The sequence below is a fragment of the Typopeltis vanoorti genome, chromosome 9 (genome assembly GCF_054136105.1).
Source record: "Typopeltis vanoorti isolate ZY-2024b chromosome 9, IOZ_Tvanoo_1.0, whole genome shotgun sequence".
Taxonomy (NCBI): domain Eukaryota; kingdom Metazoa; phylum Arthropoda; class Arachnida; order Uropygi; family Thelyphonidae; genus Typopeltis; species Typopeltis vanoorti.
Genome location: NC_143557.1, coordinates 120467775 through 120485719, shown reverse-complemented (window position 1 = coordinate 120485719; position 17945 = coordinate 120467775).

Below are 17945 nucleotides of genomic sequence, written 5' to 3'. Positions count from 1 at the left end.
TCTCCCTAAAAACCTATGAACATTGGAACCAAATTTGCAGACTTCACAGATCATCGACTTTACAATATGATGACACTATCAGGAAAGAAATAGGTCTTGATCAGCTAAATGTCCACATAAACAAAGAACCTCTATTTTCCAGTCCTTTACCTTCAAATACCTTCATAAATCTAAACCTTACCAAACTCTGTACAAAAAAAGAACCAAAAGAAATGCTTAAAGAAAAAGGCCTAAATACCATCAACCTTCTTTCATCCTCCAAACAGGTTATTTGTTATACCGATGGATCATCAGACACCAATATGATTAATGGAGGCGCTGGTGTTCTCCTTCTACTCCCGAAAGGTGAAAAACTTTCAATAAAAGTTGGATCTGGGAGAATCGCTTCCAATTTTACCAGCGAACTCTACGCAATAATTAAAGCACTAGAAGCCTACTTAAATCTATCATCATCTCAACAATCTGAAGGAATTATAATTTACAGTGACTCAAGATCAGCTATGGAGGCAATCAAAAATGGCAATACCAAGCTCACACAAGACATCCATAAACTCTTAAATCATCTAAAGTGTTTAGGTAAAAGTTGCATTCTACAATGGATTCCTGCTCATGTAGGCATTGATCACAACGAAGCAGCTGATAAATTAGCAAAAGAGGCCAGAGAACTCAACCAAGAAACTCATATGATAACTCTTGCTGATGCCAATGCACTAGCAAAAGCTAAACTAATTCCATTGAAATCAGTGATACAACATCAAATTCCCGAGATCAATGCTGACAGAAGGACCTCCACTACGATAGCAAGACTACGAACAGGACATTATAGAGGAATGAAGATCAATACAGATGATACGAGAACATATAGAAACTGCAACAACTGCCCCAATACGGAACTGACACCCACTCACATCTTTACCTGTCCAGCAATTACAGCAGCCTTGCAAGAAATAGATCCTAATCCTGAACAACAGCTCTATACAAACAAAATCACAGACATAGCCAAAGCAGTACGAGGAGCGCACGGAAACATCTAAGACTCTTCAAAGGACAAGACAACAACAACAATGACTTTGTTTTCAGTTTCCCAAGGGGTCCTAATAGTTTCATGTGACTGGAGAGCAGCAAAATGAAAGCACTTTGTAACAACTATTATCATTCCATTCTAGCTTAATGTAATTGTCTCTTCTTTTTTGTGTATTCACTCTGATGATGTGATAAGATACCATCCAAGAAATATAAGTATTTTATATTGCTGGCCTGGTTGCCAAGGAGTTAGCATATCCCCTCTCTAGCCAAAAGACTGCAGGTTCGAATCCCACCATGGGCATGGATATTTGTGATTGTTTGTGAAAAAACTAGTGACAGTGGTTGGCAGTAGATGGCATTGGTGTAGATGATGATGGTAGTTGCGGTTGGTGGATTGGTTAAGTGGTGCAGATAGAGAGTTGCAGACTCTCTGTCTGCACCATAGTTTGTAATTTATGTTTGTAGTGAGTTAATTATATCTATATATTAGGTTAGTATTAACAATAAAAAAAAAGCTGATTTAATTTGTATATTAATGTTACTGGGGATAATTTGAAAGCTACCATCCAGTTGCTTGCTAATGATGCTAGAATAGGAAGGGAAATGTTAAATAAAAGTGCTTTAGAGATCCAGTAGGATGATTTGTATAGACCATATTGTGGACAAAGGAATTGCCAGTTCAATGTGAAAATGTGAAGTTATGCACTTTGGACAAAAGATTGCAAACTATGTCATATTAATGGGACTGCACTGCAAGTAGTTATTTAACTAGAGATATTGGGGCAGTGGTGGACAAGGAGTTGAAATGAGGACATCCTGAAGATGAGGGTGTTGTGCCATGGGAGATATAAATCTACATTAGATTGCAGGTCTTAATTGTTTAGAGAGCAAACAACATCTAGATATACTTGGTATAAGATCAGAGTTATTTGGAGAGTATTCAGGATTATCTGCTACTTTGGTCTGCATGTGAACAATTTGTATGAGATGATTTGTAATAGAAAAGGCTTCATCTTGTCTTCTTACTGAATCATTGCAGTTGCAAAAGTAAGGCTAGTTGTGAAGATTAAATTATTCAAAGAGAGCATAGTAAAGATGTTCATCGAGTATTTTGTTGGTGTATTTCATATTGTGTATTTGAGGATGGTGCTGTATACAGTTGGGAAGAAAGAGCAGAGACTGGTAGTTTATGAAAGTGTTTGCAATTTTAAATAGGCACAATGTTAATGAAGCTCAGTGATGAGATATCACCATGTATATTAAAAAGAATGTATAAAGTAGCTAACATTGTCCTTGACTTAGTTGTTCAACAGGAGTCTGAAAACAGATGGTAGGAAAAAAGGAAGAACAAATACTGCCACCATATAGAGAGCATCCACATAAGAAATTTAATAAATTAAACTTCCAACATCCACATAAGTGATAGCAAACTACAGATCATTTTGTGTGTTACATATGGTGATGAAGATGTCAAAGAAGCCAGTGAGAGATGGAATACAGAATTGGATTAATGAGAAGGGATGACAGCTGCACTAGACAAGGCATACTTTGCGCAGTGATTTTTTCTAAATTTTGCAGAAACATTCCAATGGGATTAGCTCTCACATTGGTATCAATGGATAGTGTATGGGGAGTGGTATCCAAAGAACTAGTGGAACATCGTAAGTAATGTGCTGCAGGGTCTGTTTTAGGACCATTATTGTTTAACTTATATGTTAAGGATATGGGGATGGGCTTAATTAGAAATGCACAACTGTTTGGAATGCAAAGTTGGGAAGATAATTCTTCCCAAATTTCCATGGGGAGTAGAGCAGAGGTTTTAGCTTTGCAGGAGCATCTACATAGACTGTGAGTGGACTACCAGTTTTATGTTGCAAAGTGTAAGATATTGAAATTTGGTAGACAAGGATAGTATGCAGAGTATGTGCAGTTAATGGAGAAATTTCAAAGGAGGTAGAAGAAATGAGTCTTGGAGTGATGTTGGAGAGACTTGAAGTTTAGAGATCATATCGATAAAATTGTAGTAACATTACAATAGATTATGGTAATAATCAGGAGGACCTTTAGAGGAGGTTGCGGTTTCTTTGTAGAAGGCATTGATCTTGTCGCATATCAACTAGTGTGCACAATATCTGGTCACCTGGTTTTCAAGGGGAATCTGGGATACAAAGGCAGATTGAGAGAATGCAATTTGCAGAGCCTTGTAAATAGAAAAAGGAGGGGCGATATTATTCAGACATATAAGTTGGTGAGGATTTTGCATAGTGTAGAAACAGATGAGCAGAACAAGAGCCCATCCTTGGAGCTGTATAAGTAGTGTGAGAGCAAGGGAGTGAGGAGTACAGTCTTTGCATGGAGAGTGGTTGATGAGTGGAATGCATTGCCTGAGAGTGTGGTGAGTGCAGAAATTGTGAATGGGGGTTTAAACATAGTTTTCAATATTATTTTTGCATGTCTTATGCAAAAAGACTTCCTGTGTGGACGCCCCCATGATGAGCTTTTTGACTCCATGACATCTGTTGTTAATGATAATAATTTCTTCTGTTAGTGATATTATGGTTTTACTGTTGAGACTCAAGTACCATTTACTTAATTTGCTTATTTAAGCAGGATAGTCTATGGAAAAGTGAGGTTGGCATTTGATTACTATATAACTATAATCTTTAATATAAACTTGAAGCTTCAATAAGTCCAGAAATCACATATAAATAAATAATAAAAAAAAGCAGTGTATGTTCCCCAGAGAAATGATGCCATTCATTTCATGATTCAGGAATTTAACAAGTCGTACACTATATATGTGCAAATATCTGCAGTACCGAATCCATTAAATATGTGGATTAATGCAAACTGTAGGATATAATCATTCTCATTTTGAATATATTTCTTTCCTTCAAAAATAATTAAGTGTGTGTTATATATTAAAAAAAATTGCAGATTAATTGATAAAGAAATTAGTTTTATTTTTCTACTCAATTACTAAATTATATTACTTATTTACATGAAAACACAGGATATAGGTAATACTATTTATTTGTTTAGAAGGCCAGATATTTTGATCTGAAACTTACAGACCATCTTCAGTGCAGTGACAGTTGATTACAAGATAGAACATAAACAATGGATTGTTTGAAACAGAAAGAGCTGCGTGATGTTATACTTACAACAGCATGATATTGTAACTGAGGAAACAGGTTAATCATAACTGTAAAAAAAATTAATGATGTATTATTCTAATAAGACTTTCCCATATTTTAGATAAGGATAGGCAGTCGTTCCGATTCAAGTTTGGGCAGTGAAGCAAGGCCTCTGCACTCTTTAAACAAATGCTCAAATTTGTACCACCAATGATGTAGTAGGCATGTTTCAGACCAAAGAATATTGTGGCCTGTGTCTATTCCATGTTGAGCCAAGCCAGATTTATCAGATTTCCTGTGGTAAATGTACGATTGATTTTCTATTTTTTTTATTGAGCATCCAGTTTGTCCAAAGTAGGATAGATGACAGTTATACACATTTGATTGGTATATACTTGGTATACACCAGAAAGAGACGGTGGTGAAGAAGTTGCACCTGAAAATATCTTCATGACTGAGGTAAGGTAGTACAACACTGGGCAACTCGCAGCAAAGGTGGATCAAGTAATGAGTTGAGAGCTTGATCCACCTTTGCTGCGAGTTGCCCGGTGTTGTACTACCTTACCTCAGTCCTGAAGATATTTACAGATGCAAACTTTGTTTGCTCTCACTTGGATAAAGGATTAAACTAAATTTATTATAGACATTGGCGAGTGTTTATCTTTTGAAGAGGAGAAAACATGTTGATAGTTTATTAATAGGTATAAAAAAGTAGCCACTAAATTTATGACATTTTTGCTGTGGCCAAAGTTTTTAGCTACCATAAATACTTTGCATCTATGTATTAAATTCACTATGGAAATTGAAAGAGACAACAAATTATCCTTTCTAGAAGTTCTTCTCATCTGCTCACCATCAGGTGATTTAACTACATCAGTATATCAAAAGCCCACTTTCACTGGCTGCTGCATTCTTCAGCAATCCGTGCCATCCTTTTCTAAAGATAGTAATTATAAAATCTTTATTTTGATGTGCTAACACTCTTTGTCAATTACAGGAAGAACTCTTATTACAATAACAAATTTTTTTTTTAACAGTTATGATTAACCTATGTTTCTTCAGTTATAACATTACATTGTTTAAGTATAACACCACACGGCTCTTTCTGTTTTCAAACAATTCCATTGTTTACGTTGTACCTTGTAATCAACTGTCACTAAAGATGGTATATATTTCAGACCGAAATATCTGGCCTTCTAAACAACCTCAACGCTGAGTTTTTGTGTAAATAAGTAATATAACTATGGCAAAAGTTTCTCTAAAAGAATCAATTACTAAATGTTTAATTTAGTAATTGAAAAATTACTAAATTCAGAAAAATTTAGTAAATTTACTAAATGATTTAAAAATGATTCAGATAACTTTTGAATTTAAAATATCATTTGAACTAAATACCTAGTTCAATTTATCTGTGTAGTATTATGGATTAGTGATATTATGGTTATACTGTCCATATTCAAGTGCCATTTGAAGGAATGCAATTTGAAGAAATTTGATTACTATAAAACTGTGATCTTTAATATAAACATGAAGTTTCAACAGGTCCAAAAATCACACAAAAAGAAAATAAAAGGCTTTTGTATAAGTATAAAACACAATTTCATGAATTGTGTTTTATACTTATGTTCATGAAAGTGCATGCAAGAAAATGGAATTAAATGATTTTACTGAATACTGAAATGACACATGAAATAAACTAACTTGACATTCACATTTTTTATATACCAAACTGTGAAACATTTGATTGTCTAGTGATCTTTATTAACACATTTCATGAAACAGAAATACAGATATTTGCCAGAGTGAAATTTAAGTTCATATATATTCTAACATACACATTTACTCTACATGCTGTAGTTCCCGGTCAAACTGATTATTATTGACATTTTAAAATTTAACCTTTTTTTTTTTTATTGTTGCAAATGCTTACCAAAATAAGATTTAAACAAATTTTGTTGCATGGCCATGTAAATACCATTTATTCTTATCAGCAATCAAATTTTCTTACATAATATTTGGGATCTGATAAATGAATAGTTCATTTTAGGCTTTTAATACCAGTAATAAATTTGGTTGTTATATAAGTTTTTTTTTTCAATAATTAAGAAGGATAAGGATCAAGCATTAAAAAAAAAATACATTGGAATGCCAAATAATATTCTTTATCAGCTAGTTCTAATCATCACTTTAACATAAATTTATGTGAATTGACTTTTAAAGGTATTATTTAGGAAACCAACATAATTTTTTCTTAATCTGTGTTCATAGTTGATCAGACTGTTTTTAGTAAACTTTTTTTCAATTATGCTTCATAATGGGACTTTATAGGAAAAATCAAGTAAAATATTGCAGATGTATAAAAATTTCATTATGAAGATTTTTAATTTAACAAAAATTGTTTTTGCCATAGAATTGATCTGAACAAATCTGAATAATGACCATGTTATTGTTGAAGTTTGAATAGAAAATTTTACTAAAAGTTTCATTAATTTCTGAAAAATAAAGATAAGTTGTAACATCTGAATTACTCATTATTTGATTTGACTCACTTCATTAAAAAGTAAAAACAATAAGATAACAAATTCTTTAACTACCTTAAAAATTTCAAAATGTGCATCAGTAAATTTTATATATTCAATACACAATTAAATGGGGCCAAAGGATTTTATTATGCAATTGATATGATTTCAAACTTATATATATATTTATATATAAATTCTGTTACTTGAATCAACAGTGGATGATTCATTTACAAATTGATTCTTTATTCAGATAAGAATAATATTGTGAAATTTGCTACTTACGGATCCAAATAGGTGAACATAACATTCCTGCAATATGTGATATTGCACCCATGAATATTAACCTGTATATGACTGTTTCTTTTACATTCATTATCTATTTTAAACAACACAGTAAATTTAGGTCCGATTATGTTGCCTATTTTTTGCATAGGAACATTTTTCTATACATATTTTACATTTACAACATTACCCATCACTTGTTAATTTTTTTTTTTTTTCAAGCCAAAAACTAATTTGAAAATTATTAAGCTACATAAATATTAAATGTTTACTTGATGAAAATATATCTGGTTCATATATTGTATGAACCAGATATATGTAAAAGCAGCTTTTACATAATTTTGAAATGATTACATTAATAAAAATAAAAATTCTAGTCTTTCTTATAATCATGTCAAATGATATATGAAATTATAACATTTGCTGCACGTATGAAATATTTCCATAGAACTGTGAATTAGAATTTAAACTTCAGATTGCTTTAAATGTAGCAGTTATTTATGCTACATTTAAATTGATTTTTGATATATTCACCCTTTTTATCCTTATGTTCTATAAAATTGTTTAATTTTTTTGCGTTCCATTTATAAAGATTTAATTTGAAGCGTCCCATTTTGTGGTACTAATTTTCATTATGATTTTTAGATGAAACATGTAAAAGAAACCATGCAACACCAAACTTAATGAAATAAATAGTTTACATAAATAATCCACATTCTTGTTTTTTTATAATATCGACTTATACTTCATTTTAAAAAATTATCTTAAGCTTACTATTTAATTATATATATATATATAAAGTAGCAAATACAAAGATGATAGAGATGACTGTTAATGGTACTTGCAATTTATCCTGGTTTTATATGTATTTGAATAGAAGTGGAAAGTTATTAACACTAATTGGAATTTCTAATAGATATGTTGCAAGATAAATACAAATTTATTAGAATGTGGGCTAACAACACATAAGTTGCTATGTTAATAAGATACCAGGGGCACTCCATAAATCACTGTGTCCCTCTAAATTTGATCATCCTTATTCATACTTTTCATCAACTGGAAATCAGGAAGCTACTAAATTCTTTATGTCTTGTTTTACTACATGTGCTGATATATATATATATATATATATATTTTTTTTTTTTTTAAAGGATCTATGCTTCAATTAATTTATGCTTGTGGCTCTGACTAAGTAATCCACACCATCTTTAACTAACCTTTGGTATGTTGCTTCAGTAATCTTAGCTATAATTGTTGCTAATGGTGTTGGCCAGTAAAAAATTGTTTTAGATCATGCTTTATTTTAAGTATTAAGAGTTAATACCATAGCTGCCCTTAATGGACCTGGATCCCTTGGTGGAAGGCTGAAATAGTAATAATAATAATAACAATATTTCTTTAATTCACATGAAAACACTTGGAAATAAGTAAATAATATTTATTTAAAGTCATATATTTCAGCCTGAATATTACACACCATCATCAGCGAGAGCCATGTAGTATTTTATATTAATATAAAATACTACATAATCAGTGTAGTATTTTATATTAATGCATAATTAGTAGAATAGATTGTTGCCACTGATGATGGCCTGTAATATTCAAGCTGAAATATATGGCTTTAAATAAACATTAATTACTTATTTCCTTGTAAACTGAAGAAACATCATAGCACAAGTATCTCTTTAAGAAAATTGGTGTTATTTACTTCATGTGACCACTCATCTAGTAGAGAGAAAAGAAAAAGTCCCAGACCTGCAGTCAAAGTCAGACTGTTTTTTTTTTGTTATTGTTTTGTTTTTTTAAATAATTCTTGATAGGATTCTAATGTTACTGAACTAGGTTAACAAAAAAAAAAAAAAAAAGGTTTTTTTCCTTTCTAATTTACAACAAAATGCTCAACTTCTAATTTATAAAACTAACCTAAATTGGAACAAAAACAACAAAAAAAGTAATTTCTTCAATTTTAATAATTAAAATAAATTTTATTAGTATACCAAGTTAAATATAAAAATAAAAATGAACTGAATTGGGTATAATATGAAAATTACCTAAAGTACTATCAAAAATCAAAAAAATTAAGTATTCAAAATAAGGATAAAATATCCTCCATTTCTTTCAAATTAGACAAACCAATGTTCAGATTATTATTATTACAAACATCAGACCTCATCAAGAGACTCATTAGAGGAGGTCCACACTCACATGCAAAAAAGATCATTGAACCTTAACTCTATTCAGAGTTTCTGCTCTCACCACACTCTCGGGGAATGCATTCCATTCATCAACCACTCTCCATGCAAAGAACCTGCTCCTAATTTCCTTGCTCATACCCTCATTGTGCAGCTTCCAGGAATGGCCTCTTATTCTGTCCTTGTCTCCCTCTATACTCAGATCTCTTCCACATTAATCTGGTAACAACTCCTCATGCTTATATGTCTTGATCACATGCTTTCTCCTTCAATTCACAAGGCTCTGCAAGTTGTATTCCCTCAATCTGTCCTCTTATCCCACATCTCATAGACCTGAAACTGACCTAATGAACCTTCTCTGGACTCTATCTCTAATATATTCTCATTCCCTTGAAAACGAGGCCATAATCTCTTTGCTTCTACATGTTAAAGTCCTCTTCATCATTGCCATAATGTATTGTGATGTTCTTACAATTTTAGCAATGTGACCATTAGGGATCACTCTCAGATCTCCCATCTCTTTGACCACTTTCAAAATTTCTCCATTAATTGTATACTTTGCATCTCAACCTCCCCTAGCCAAACTTCAAGACTTTGCATCAAAAAAACTGATAGTGCCACTCAGTCTGCTGAGATTCCCCTGCAAAGTCACAACATTCATTTTGCTCCTTGTAGTTCTTCCCAACTTTGCATCATTGTAGAAAGTTTTCTTCATTTAGAAATTAAATAAATTAAATTAAACTTGCCAACATCTTCGCATGCAAACTTTGTTTGCATACACTTGAATAAAGGATTAAACAAGAATGTAATTTCTACAAGTTTAATTCAACTTTGCATCATTGGCAAACAAGTGCATTTATCCAGTTAAGCCTCTCCCAATATCATTATCATACAAGTTATTAATAGCCTCAAGACAAAATCTTACAGTATTCAACTAGTGATCTTCCTCTTTTGGGATACTACTCTCCCCATACACAACCTGCTGATACCTATCTGACAGCCTGCTTATTAGTCTCTTGTCCAATCTCATCTGTTTCAATTTAGTTGCTTGGCAGTCTGTCAAAGGCATTTGAAAAATCCAAGTATACTGCTATAACTCCCTTATCTAATGAATTCTTCAGCTTTAGTAGTACATAAGCAGATTACTAAAACATGACCTCTCCCTAACAAACCATGCTGACCATCATAGAGAATGCTGCTTTTATCAACCCAGTTTTGAATCTAGTTCTCACCAATCTCTCTAACACCTCAACCATGACCCAAACACACAGACTGGCCTATAATTTGTGACCATTGTGGGTGACCCCACCCCCTTGTTCTCTCCCTTGCTGCTATGAATCAAAAAAAAAAAAAGTTTTTGGTGTCAATCCTATAAAATCTTTTTAATAACGTATATTTTTCTATCATGTCCTCTCTTATTCACTTATTTTTGAAGCCTAGGCCTTCAATGTATTCTTCGATCTATGTATGCATAAGGAGTATCCTGTAGACTTGCCACAATCTTGGTCACTCATCTTTGGATCCTCTCCACCACTTCCTCATCCCCACAGAATTCTGGAAACCAGATCTGCATGCACTAGTTCAGATGTGGCCTTATTAAAGTCTTATAAAGGGGAATAATAACCACTTTATCCCTGCTCTTTCAATGTGTTCTTCAACTAGCATGTAAACTGATATGCTGTTTTGTCCATCTTTGCAATATGTCCTCTAAACTTCAACTTGTCCAAATCCTTGATCCCCCAAATCCTTGAGTTCAATTTCAATCTCCTGCAATTCAGCTCCATCAACATAATACACACTTGTGATCTCTACATCCCAAAGTGCATGACCTTACAATTGGTTATGTTAAACTGTCCTTTGCCTGTACTGCCAGTCTAATTAAGTCATCCTGCAAGATCTCTAATCATCTTCATTGGCTATTGCTCTTCCCAGTTCTTTGTATTCAGCAAAGAACTGAATATTTTTCCTTACTGTTGTACTCACAGACTTATTAGTGCTTAAATCTTTGTATTCAAATATATCAATGTATACTTTTTTTAGGAAGGATATAATTGTATATACCTATAATGTTATAAATCATAGTGATGCAGCACTATGCTTCATTATTGAAATATTTTTGTTCAGACCTTTAGTTATCATTTCAAGTGTTTGAGTTAAAGTGAACACACAGATAGCTTTGTCATTTTAACTTAATTTTTCAAGCATGCACAATATTTATAACTCAGCTGAGTAGCCCATATAATCTGAAATTCAATGCAAGTATTCCTATCCAAAAAATGATAACAAATGTATAGAAACAATTACTAGCTAAGCAAAATTTATTCAGATTAAAATAAGAAATCATATATTTAAGAACTCTGGATAATAATAATAATTATCATCATCATATCTCCATGGAGTCAAAAAATTCACTGTGGGAGGCTCAACTGGTCACACACATGCTTCATCATCTTGTGCCTTAAATGCATTCATTGTCTACATACCACACTCAGGCAGCGCATTGTAATCACCTGCCACTCTCCATACAAAAACCTACTCCTCCCCCCCCCCCTGCCCACATCCGTCTTATACAACTTCCAGGGAAGGCCTCTTATTCTTCCCCTGTTGCTTCTCCCATTCTATGAAAAACCTCATCCACATAAATTAACATATCTAATAACTGACTAGATAAACAATAGTTGATGTATACTGACATGGGACTTTGGCGTGCAGAAAAGATTTTTCATTACTGCCTACAGAGTACATGTTTATATTATGGTATATTGTGTTTACCATTTAAACACAGACTATTTCTGAATAATTTCTCTGTAAACAAGTAAACTTTTAAAGATATCACAAGCTGATTTAACAGCAGATACCATTTACTTTTTGCATGCTGTCAACTCACTGGGCTATCATTTAAAATCACAATATCTTCAAGGATTTACTTGCTTATCAATGAAGATTCATGTCACCTGCCACTCCCAATGCATACATAGGTTAATTCTCTTAATACACTCCAATGTAAAGCAATATATGATCTCTAGCAACGTTCCCTCTAAGCTGTGCGTGTGCACATCAGTCAAAAAAAGGAGCACACGTGCCTAGTAACTGCACATAAAAATTTTTGGTTGCAGAATTCAGAATTTTTAATTTACTTTCAATAATATTTGAATGTACTACTATAACAAATTACATGATAAATCATATTCAACACTTATTTTATTTAGTAATTTCTCCAATGTCTCCACTTCAGTATTACTCTAACCCATTCCAACTTAATACATTCTGATTAGTTTACTTTCAGTCTACACCATGTGGACTAACCATTAGCAAGTTGCAGAAGCATATTTGTTTAGAGTGTCTACTGTCTAGACAGTACAGTCACTTGAACTAGTACAAACGTTGATGGATTTTTGTAGCTAAACAGATTTATGCAAAATAATTTAGTGCTCACAATTTTACAAGTTATAGCTAGACAACTTAACTACTGCACACACTGAGTCTGAGACCAGAAACTTGCACATAAAATGTTTTTCCTACACACATGGGTTGGAAAAAATTAGAGGAAATATTGATCCCTAGGAGAAAGATGAATGATTTCCATTATAGTAATTACTTAACAACTCATGGTTGTTAAGAGAAAGTGTTGTTAAGTAATTACTTAACAACACTTTCTCTCAGTATATAAAAAAAATGAACTGTGAAATAAATATATTTACATGCACTTGACTACAACATGGATAAAATCAAAAGACAATTGTATTCACTATATATATATATATATATATATACATACACTGCTCAACACAGCAAGTATATCATATACACCGTTACTTATGGCATGATAGTGGTGAGCAAAATTTTTCTTTTTTTAAAAAAAAGGATAATAGCCAGTTAGAAATCAGTTTCATAGTCTAAGAAGGCGGTCAAAGTGGATCAATTAAAGAGAGTATTATTCATGGTGTTGTATTTATTTGAATGATCACTCTAGAAAAGTTGGAAACCAACATAAGATGTTGCATGTTAATACACATTAGAAACCCCATTTAAGTTTTAAAAACAAATTAAAATGCACAAAATATCAGAATATTTTATGCATTTTAGCTTTCTCTGTTTAGCTTGGAAAAAGATAGCTGGAGAATTAATTATTATTATTATTACATAACACCTCCATGGAGTTCAAAGGCTCATCGAGGGAGGGCACCTACTTTACAACTCTGTCTCCACAAATCCACCAACCGCAACTACCTTCATCATCTACACTAATGCCATCTACCGCTGACCACCACTAGTATTTTCACAGACAATCGCAAACATCCATGCCCATGGCGAGATTCAAACCCACAGCCTTTTGGTTGGAGAGCAGATACGCTAACCACTTGGCCAGCCAGGCTGGTATAATTAAGCAGGCGTGCACTCCTGTAATGAGTCCTTGGACTTCTTGGAGGTGTCACATAATAATAATAGTAATATATGTTTGTGTGCATAGTTACCATGAATTTTACTAAAGAATGGATCGTATTCATAAATTTAAGTTATTTTTAAAATGTTCCATATCATGACCAGGCTTCAAATTAAAAATACCTAGTTTATTAGGTAAAAATACTTTTCAAACCTCCTTAACTGGTGGAAATGGAAAACAGTATGCTGTGATAAGAGCCACAAGGAACTGGAAAGCTTGTGATCTTATACTACAGCATTATTTTATTCACATAAATGAAAGTAATAATGGCCATTTAAAATATATGTTTGACCCCATCTTGCTTTATGTATGTGGGTGTATTTGAAAAAATTTAGCTGAATTATTTTCTTTCCAGTAAAGAAAATTAACATTTTTTTTTCACTAGGTTTTGGGTAATACTTAACAAAATTTCATATTATCATCATCAAATGATATCTTTTTTAAATGGTAATGAATCTATTAGTAGTATCATCACAGTAGAAGTATTTGCATACCATGCAATATTTACATGTTGAACAGTATGCAAATCTAAAATTTTATGCTAAATGTGAAATGTTATATTATTATTATTAACATTACACCTCCAAGGAGTCAAAAGACTCGGTGTACAAGGTCTGTACTCTCAAACAAAAAAAAAAAAAAAAAAGAGAGACCAAACTGTGCCCTAAATTCATTCACAGTTTCTGCACTTTCAAAAAGGCAGTGCATTCCACTTACTAACTACACTCTATGAAAATAAGCTACTCTTCACTCACTTGCTCACACTCTTCTTATACAGCTTCCAAGGGATAGCGTCTTATTCCATCCTGTGTCTCTCTGCTCTATACAAAAAATCTCCTCCATATTAATCTTAACAATCCCTAAATTTACAAATATGAATCCCTCATCAGTTTATATGTTTCAGTTATATCCTTTCTCATTCGGTTTAGTAGACTCTGCAAATTGCATTCCCTCAATCTGTCTTTCTATCCCAAAGACTCAATATCAAGTTGGTAAATCTTCTCTGCTCTCTAAGATATTCTCATTCTCTTGAAAACTGGTTGACCAGATTTGTGCACAGTAGTTCATATGCAGCAAGATTAAAGCATACAAGGCACAAGCTACTCTTCACTCACTTGCTCACACTCTCCTTATACAGCTTCCAAGAGATAGCCTCTTATTATATCCTGTGTCTCTCTACTCTATACAAAAAATCTCCTCCATATTAATCTTAACAATCCCTAAATTTACAAATATGAATCCCTCATCAGTTTATATGTTTCAGTTATATCCTTTCTCATTCGGTTTACAAGACTCTGCAAATTGCATTCCCTCAATCTGTCTTTCTATCCCAAAGACTCAATATCAAGTTGGTGAATCTTCTCTGCTCTCTAAGATATTCTCATTCTCTTGAAAACTGGGTGACCAGATTTGTTCATATGCAGCAAGATTAAAGCATACAAGGCACCTAACCTCTTTGCTTGTGCATGTCATGGTACTATTCTTCATTGCCATAATTCATTGTAATGTTCATAAAATTTTAGCAGTGTGATCCTTAAACGTTTCTGTCCACCACCACTCCCAGATCTTTCATTTCTTCTACCTGTTTTTCAGAATTTCTGCATCCCATTCTTGCATACGAAATTTTAAGAACCTTGTACTTTGTTACATTAAACTGATAACTCCACTCATGCAGTCTATTCAGATCCTCCTGTAAAGTTAGCTACACCATTGGCTCTATTCCTCATAGTTCTTCCAAACTTTGCATCATCTGCAAATATTTGTATCTCCAGTTCTTACACCTTATGTAATATCATTAACATATATAAGCAGATTACTAAAACATGGTCTTCCTTTAACAAACCCATGCTGACAATAATAGAGAATACTGCTATTACCAACCCAGTTCTAAATCCTAGTTCCCACCAACCTCTAAAATACTTTAACCTCAACCCCAGGCATACACACATTGGCCTGTAATTTGTAGCTTCAGTTTTATCACTCTTTTTATAGAGTTGTACAATTTTACCCTCTTTCTGCTCCTTGGGACTTGCTCTATTGCAAGACTCTTGTTAAACAGGTATACCAAGGGTGCTGTTAATTTCCTGGAACATTCTTCCTGGAATGCAATAATATATTGTCAAGCCCTCCAGTAAAAAATAAGGTATATGGAGATGTTAATGAACCCAACTCATTATTTAAGTGTCTTATCTTTTTTAAGGACAGTCTTGAAACAAACCCAAAACAAAACTTGTAGAGCTGGTATATACTTTGACTAACAACAGACCATCTAATTTGTCCTCACGCATCAGCATTCAACAGTGATGCTAGTTTCATATAGAAGTTACTAGGCCACACTCAACAACAATTAGGCATAACAGAATCCATTTATATCTGATATCATCCCACTCTCTGTATTCATTCAGCAGACTTTGTTTTTTACAGCCTCTATTTCCCAGAAATGAAATTTTACCTCATTAGTGGGAGAAGTCAAGTGACTACAACAGATTCCATTTAAGAGATCAGAAAAAAATGCAACTTGCAGAATGTTTGGGAATCCTGTACTTTCACTAGAAAAAAATGTGAGAGTGCCACAAATTCTTATTTTGAAAGATTATGTCATCGTAAAAGAAGACAAATTATATTGACATAGCAAAAAAAAAAAAAAAAATCGGTCTATGAGCTTCTTGAAGGCTTTGTTATACTATACTATAAAAGGTTACCTAAATATTTCTGACGAAAGGAGGTGTTTTTTTTTTTTTCTTCACAAAAGGATCACTTTTCAAAGTTTAATTTTTCTCCTGGAGACAGTGCTAAGGTGACATAATGATTTGATCCCTTGTGCACATGATGATTGATCTATCTATATTTTGTTCAGATGCAAGATGAAACGAAGTTAAAACTGGATGGAAATCATGTCAACCTCCTCATTTAACTTTGACGCATGATATAGATACACAGAGTAGGCTAAACACTGCTGGATGGAAATTGTTTCAGTTCTCTGCTTAAACTTTGACGTATAGTGTGAATATGCTGTATAGTGTCAATACTATAAGTAGAAACAGAGGTGCTGTTTGGATGGAAATATTTTTTATTAATATGTGATAAGTGGACAGATTACTCTTTTAAAAATATTAGTTTGGGCTTATGACATTTGACATAATTAAAATTTAAACAATTACATTCACTTTTAGGACATTTATGTTCCATTCTACTCAGTTTTGTCTTTCTTGTATATTCCAGAGCATCTTTCTTGAATTTCAATTATAAGGACAATATTAGAAATCATTACATATAAATGTAGTAGCCTAATAAATGGCAGGAAGATATCAACAAATTGGGTATTTTTATTTATTGCTCACACAATGACTTTTGCTATAAAATAATCTGGAATGTGCCATTTATAAAAGTTAAATTATAACAATGCATTTAAAGGCATGTAACATTAGACTCTTACATTTATAAATTACCTAAGAAGGAATTTTAGTAGCATTTTCAATTTTTAATACATTTTGCTCTTTCTTAATACATTAATACTCATAAGCTTTGCACACTTTGGATATCAATGCAAGTGTTGACAGCATTAATATCCAATGCTGTCAAACTATTTCATTATAATACAAACTATTATAATGAAAATGATTTCTTAGCAATGGTTTTTATCATGTGGATTACCCTCAACATACTAATAACCACAGCTAGGTCTTTAAAAACCTAGAGAACTTTAAATTAATCTGCAGTGAGCATATTAATAATGTCTCATATAGATTTGTAATGCATTATTTGGTAATATATGTTAAAAATACTGACATCCCAAGTTGTATACATGTTAGCTCCTGGCAGCGCCATTTGTCACATCATTAATATATATTTTTTCATATGGCTTTTGTTCTGTGAAATGATTTTCACAATTAAACATAAATGATTATTGAAGAGTTTTAATTTATCATATATGCCCAAAATATATAGACACTCACAGAAGAAAGTATTAAGATGATGTACTCATTCAGTTAAGGATGTACTGTTTTCATTCACATTTTAAATAAATAAAATGTTTTATTTTAACAGTATTTCTTTTAGTTATAAAGATGAACATAAAATTAATTATTAATTACCCTCCCAATAAAAAATGGCTATATGAGCAAATGTACCTGGCTGCAAAAAAGTAATAAAGAAGTTGAGAAATATTTCCTCTCTCCCCCCCCCCACATAAATGAACACGAACATGATATAAAAGACCTAAATCCATTAAAAATACATAATTCTTAATCATCTTAAATCACTAATTCTTAAATATACAAGTATACAAAACACTTAAATGTATGATAAGATTACAATCTTTTGTAGGTGACCAATAAAAGGT